Genomic DNA, 6534 nt, shown 5'->3' with positions numbered 1-6534 from the left:
AATAAATGATGCCAGTATGTAGATCATGCAATGCAGGACGAAAAAAAGAGGGGAAGAGAGATTATAGCTATTAGATTACGATGAGCATATGGTGTTATACGTGTGATGTGTATATAAAAATATTAATCTTAACCACATTACCCCCCCCACACCTCTGGGGTATTTTCTGTTTGTTTTTTTACTTCCATCAATATGGCCGTTTGAGGGCTTGTTTTTTGCAGGACGAGTTGTACTTTTGAATGACACCATTGATTTTACCATATAATGTACTGGAAAGTGGAAAAAAAAAAACGAAGTGTGGTGAAATTGCAAAAAAAGTGCAATTCCATAATTGTTTTCTTTTTTTTCACCATATTGAACAAATGCTAATACTGACCTGCCATTATGATTCTCCATGTCACTACAAGTTTGTAGATTCCAAACCTGTATAGGTTCTTTTTTTATTTAAGTGGTGAAAAAAAATTCCAACGTTCATTAAAAAGAAAAAAAAAATTGTGTCATTATCTGAGATGAGTAGCATATCTCCATTTTTCGGGATCTGGGGCTGGGTGAGAGCTTATTTTTTAGCGTGCCGAGCTAATGTTTCTATTGATACAATTTTGGGGTAGATACGATGTTTTGATCACCCATTATTCCATTTTAATGAAATGTTGTAGCGATCAAAAAAACGTAATTCTGGCCCTTTGATTTTTTTCTCATTAAGCCATTTACCGATCCGATTAATACTTTTTATATATTGATAGATTGAAGAAAATAGTTGTTTGAATCAGTTTGTTTTTGTTTCAATAAAAATATTGTTTTACAGGCATTTACACACTGAGGTTTTTTTTTTACCCCTTTTACAGTAGTGGCACTTAAAATGTTAACAGCCGAGGGCAGACCGCGATTGATTCCACTCGTGGCTGTTAGAGGCACATGACAGTTCATGAAATCAGCTGACATGTGCCGGAGAAGATGAGAGCTCAGCGCTGGAGCCCATATTAAAAAGGGGAGACCCAAGAAAAAAAGCTGTACCGTGCAGCATCCTAGAGCAAGGACTCATGGAAAGGCACGAAAGGACAACAACATTTTTCTTAAATGTTTAGCTTTTATATATGTGAAACCTCATGTTGTGCAGAAATTTCTGTACCAAAAAATGTGTCTTTTCTCAAAAAAAAGTAGAGTAAAACGTGTTTTTGCTACATGTCTTATGCATTTTCTTGCATTGGAACTGGTGAAAATTGCTGCAGAAAGGCTGAAAGGCTCGACATGTTGCAACTGCTTCAATTCTGCAAGGAAAATATCAGGAACATGTCTACACTGAAGTCTTCGTGCTGATTTTTGGACCGAAAATTCCAAGTTTTTGAGGAGTTTTAGAGGAGAATTTGGAGAGTTTCAACTCTGTTTATGGTCTAAAAACTCCTTGAAAAAATCAGTGTGAGCAAAGCTGTTGAATAGATCAAAGAAAAGAGGCAATAAGTCTCTTATATTATTACAGTACAGTGCAGGACCCTACATAAGTCTCCAGCAGCTGGCAGTGTATTTCCACTGCATATTTTCCTTCTGGAGAGAGGCGCTGATGTAATCACTAAAACAGGTTTTAAGGGCTGTTCCATTTATGTATGGAACAGATATTCAGGACTCTCAGACTATACATTGTTGGCTATGTACACACAGAGGCTTTTGAAGCAAATCCAAAGAGTATTTTATGTGAACACAACTTCAGCAAACGCTGTATTTCTTTTCATCACGGGTTATTTTGCAGCCTTTTAATATGTCAGGATCATTATCAAATAAGAGGGGTGCCTTTTTTTTTCTCATCAGTTTTTCTAAACCTTTTAGGCCATGTTGCTGCATATAAAAACACAGCTTTTTTTTCTAATCTGTTCAAAGAAATTTTGCTATAAATATTGCAATTGGCCTCTTTTTATGTGCTTTTGGTGCAGGTAGGTCAGTTTCATTTTTACTATGTTTTCTTAGTACAGAATCACTGAAATTCTGCACCTAAAACACTACTCTTTTCACAAGTGTTTTTCCTGGCTCAACATAGTAGCTACACGTAAAAAAAAAAGAAACGCAAAAAAAAAAAAAAAATTTACCAAAAATGTCTTTAAGTGCACAGTGGGCACAAAATCCCACTAATTTTGCATGAACTCAAATGCTTATTTTCTGCACAAATACAAATCGGTGGAAAAATTCAGCATTTCTGCCCTTTGTGAACACGGCATTAAAGTGGTTGCCCAGGTCAGCCAATCGCAGGTCCAAGCGGTTCTGCTGCTTTGGCGACTACTTCTGATGTAAGTGCAGACCACAGAGTATTTGATGTTTGTGAATATATCTCGCCTTTGGTAAAATTTTAAATAAATCCATCAAAAACCTGCTCATATGAACAGCTGAGTGGGCCTCACATAAAAATAGATGTGACATGTTTTCCTAGCATTCTTTTTTAGGATTTTGTAGCACCGCTCCTATATAACCCTCACCGAGCGCTAAATAGTAACAGAGTTACTAAAACTTGTCCCCATTTCTTCACGAGTGTCCACTATAACGGACAAATAAGCTGTGTGCGCCAGTTTTCGGTGCAAACCCTTTTGGTCATATGGGAAGCTAGCATATCTGGCAAGCAAGGCCAGCACCATTAGGAAAAATTCACGCACAGGCATAATTATGAGTCGTGGACTTGCTTGTGCACAGCCACGGTGTCTGCAGCCGCCACACTGATAGTGCACACTTGAGAAGTCCTGTCCTAACCCTTCATCTCCCATAAAGGGGTCAATGCTGGTGCAGAAGGAATACAAGGGGCCACACAGCGCATAACGAACGCGAGGGGCCACACAGGGCATAACAAACACGAGGGGCCACACGGTATAATGAACGCGAGGGGCCACACAGGGCATAATGAACGCGAGGGGCCACACAGGGCATAATGAACGCGAGGGGCCACAACTTTGGAAGTTGTGTATAGCCCTATTCTATGACCCCTTTGCAGAGTTAGGTAGGAGGCATGTAAGGTTTTCCGTTTCATTTCTAGGAAACTGGCTGAAGGGAGGAATTTATAGGCTTGGCCTAGATCTTTCAGAATGGTGTTGCAGGACAGGCTGAGGTCTTTGATCTGCCATTTTTTAGCGGAAATTGAAATTTTTCATAATCCAGGGCTGCGTGGATGAATTTGTAGTTAGTGGCTATTTGGCCACGTGAAGAATTAGATTCAGTAACCCATCTAAGTACGTTTAGTCTTCATTCATGTTCAGAAAGATGTGTTAGTACTTTTGTTACATAGCGTTTACCATGCAAGGATTGGGGGGAATATGGCGGTGGGATATTTACATTTAAACTCCTCTATTCAGTATATCTGTCGTTCCTCAGGGTGGACTAAGTATATAATAGATGTTATACCTTGGGAGTACCACTGGTAGAAGACAGGGTGAGAGTGCCCATCCTGAAAGTGGGGATTACCAACGAGTGGATGAAGAGACCCAGGGAGAGGGCTGGAAGTGTCAACTTAACTTCTGACATGCCCTCCATGTAGACATTAAAAGTGGGTTAACTCGTACCTCAGTCGGAAATTCAGTATAAGGGAAGATGTAGGAGGGCAGGGAGAGCCAGTCCAGGCGTAAGACAACATTCCAGGTCATATCGGGCGTAATAAGATATCCCTCTAAGGGTACTTTCACACTAGTTTTTTTTGCAATACGTCGCAATGCGTCGTTTGGGCGAAAAAAACGCATCCTGCAAAAGTGCTTGCAGGATGCGTTTTTTCACCATTGACTAACATTAGTGACGCATTTGCGACGCATTGCCACACTTCGCAACCGTCGTGCGACGGTTGCGTCGTGTTGTGGCGGACCATCGGCTGCAAAAAACGTTCCATGTAACGTTTTTTGCCGCCGACGGTCCGCCATTTCCGACCGCGCATGCGCGGCCAGAACTCCGCCCCCACCTCCCCGCACCTCACAATGGGGCAGCGGATGCGTGGAAAAACAGCATCCGCTGCTCCCGTTGTGCGGCGCATTCACTGCTAGCGTCGGTACGTCGGCCCGACGCTCTGCGACAGGCCGAGTACGACACTAGTGTGAAAGAAGCCTTAGCCAGTTCACCACAACCTGGAACAGGGATGCTAGGTTATAGTGTCTAATATCAGGGAAATTTATCCCCCGTTCCCCCTCAATTGTTGGAGTATTTTAAAGGCTATGCAAGGCTTTTATCCCTCCCAGACAAATAAGCGATACAGATAGTTGATCCGCTTCTACTCTTTGAGAGCTAGATAAATTGGGAGAGTATGGAAGAGGTGGAGGTGGCGTGGGAATTCCAAAATCTTAATGAAGTTGTCTCTGCCTAGATACGACAAGTTCAAATCTTAATGTTTGACTAAGGTAGATTCTAAGTTTTTGAGATATGATTTAATATTGGTTTTGTATAATGTGGCCAGGTGTTTTGTCACTTGTATTCCCAAGTATTTTAATGAGCCATTAGTAAATTGACATAAAGATTTGAAGGGGCCGCGTAACATTATCACCTCTGCTTTATCCCAGTTGATATCGTAGCCCAACAAGGCTCCAACCTCCCCCAACTCTTGTATAAGAGGGTGTAAGACCCTTCTGGGGTTGGTTACTACCAGCAGAATATCATCTGCAAACGCTGCAACTTTCAGTTCTCTAGAACCTGTTGTAAGCTCTCCAAAAGTAGAGCTCTGCAATAGATGGTGCAGTATGGGTTCTGTAGAGAGGTTGAATAGGAGGGGTGACAGGGCATCCCTGTTTAACTTCCTGAAAAAGCTCATTTGCTGGCGCATCGTATCCATTGACTGACACCCGAGTGTAAGCATTTGTATGAAGGTATTGGACATATTGTAGGAAATTTAAACCAAAATTTCCCATTCCCAAGACTTTGTATAGGAAAGGCCATGCCACTTTATCAAGGGCCTTTTCAGCATCAAGACTCATCAGCATTGCAGGCGGTCTCGATGCATCTTGGGCCAGGACCGTGGCTGTGACCGCTATGCTTATATTTGCCACACTACTCCGTCCCTGGGTAAATCCTTTCTGAGCCTCATGTAGGAGACCAGGCAGCAGTGTCTGCAGTCTGTTTGCCAGGATCTTCGCCAAGATCTTATAGTCGTGGTTGAGGCATGAGATTGGGCTGTAAGATTGTGGCAATAATGGTCTCTATTAGACTTGGAGGTAACTTGTCCGTGAGTCTGTTAATTGGTCGATAAAAGCTCCCTGGAGAAAAGCTTAGTTAAAGAGATTAGTTAAAATGGGTACCAAGTCGGGAGAGAATCTTATGTAATATTCCACAGAGAAACCATCAGGGCTCAGGGTCCTACCGTTAGATGTACCTGATATAGCTTGCCTCACCTCGTCCTCAGTGATCCCCGAGTCCAGCATCATTTTGTTGTTCAATAGTCAATGATGAAAGGTTAATAAGGTTCAAAAAGGAGTTAATTGTGCAGGGGACTGGCAGGGGAGGCTCTATGTATGTCCTCATAATAGTCACTAAAAGTTTGTGTTATCTCTTCACGGCCAGTTGCCTGTAAGCATGTTGCAGGGTTCTTTAGTTTAATAACTGGTTTGTGGGGTTGTTTGTTTTTGGTTATGGTAGCTAGTAATTTGCCCGTGTTGTTTCTCCCTCTAGTAGATGTCTACACTCTGAAAAAGCCAACTTCATTGCTAGCAGCTCCCTGTCCCTGATGGAATAATTCCTCTCCGCCGGTGAGAAGGTCTTGGGAGAAAAAGAAACAAGGATGCTTCCGACCTTGAGCATCCTTCTGAAAGAGGATAGCTCCAGGACCGACGGAAGAATCATCCACCTCCATGATAAATGGTTTATCAACATCAAGGCGATGTAAAATGGGAGCACTAGGGAAGTGTGACTTAATAGAGAGAAAGGCCTTGGAGACCTCATCCGACCATAATTTGGGGTTAGCTCCCTTCTTGGTGAGGGCAACCAAGGGAGCTACCAAAGTTGAGAAGTGGGGAATGAACTGGCGATAGTAATTAATGAACCCCATAAAGCGCTGCACCGCTTTTAGAGAATGGGGTTCTTGCCACTTCATTACAGATTTCAGTTTGGCAGGATCCATGGCCAATCCCTGGGCCAAGATGATATAGTCCAGGAAAGGCAAGGACTCCTGCTCAAACACACACTTCTCATGCTTTGCATAGAGGGAGTTAACCCATAGGAGGTCGAAGAATTTGCTGACATCTCTCCTGTGGGAGTCTATATCTGGAGAGTAGATGAGAATGTCATCCAGATAAGCTATGACCGAGGTGGATAACAAATCCCAGAAGATATCATTCACAAAGTCTTGGAAAACGGCAGGGGCATTACAGAGCCCGAAAGGCATCTCTAGGTACTCATAGTGACCGTCCCTAGTGTTGAATGCCGTTTTCCTCTCGTCCCCTTCACGGATGCGTATCAGGTTATAAACGCCCCACAGATCTAATTTTGTAAATACCCTCACTCCCCGCAACCTGTTGAAGAGCTCAGAGATTAGAGGCAGAAGGTATTTATTTTTGATGGTTATAGTGTTAAGACCCCTGTAGTCTATGGATG

The sequence above is a fragment of the Ranitomeya variabilis genome, chromosome 5 (assembly GCF_051348905.1).
Source record: "Ranitomeya variabilis isolate aRanVar5 chromosome 5, aRanVar5.hap1, whole genome shotgun sequence".
In the NCBI taxonomy this organism is placed as follows: Eukaryota; Metazoa; Chordata; class Amphibia; order Anura; family Dendrobatidae; genus Ranitomeya; species Ranitomeya variabilis.
The sequence above is the reverse complement of the archived record's forward strand: the minus strand, read 5'-3'. Positions refer to the sequence as shown.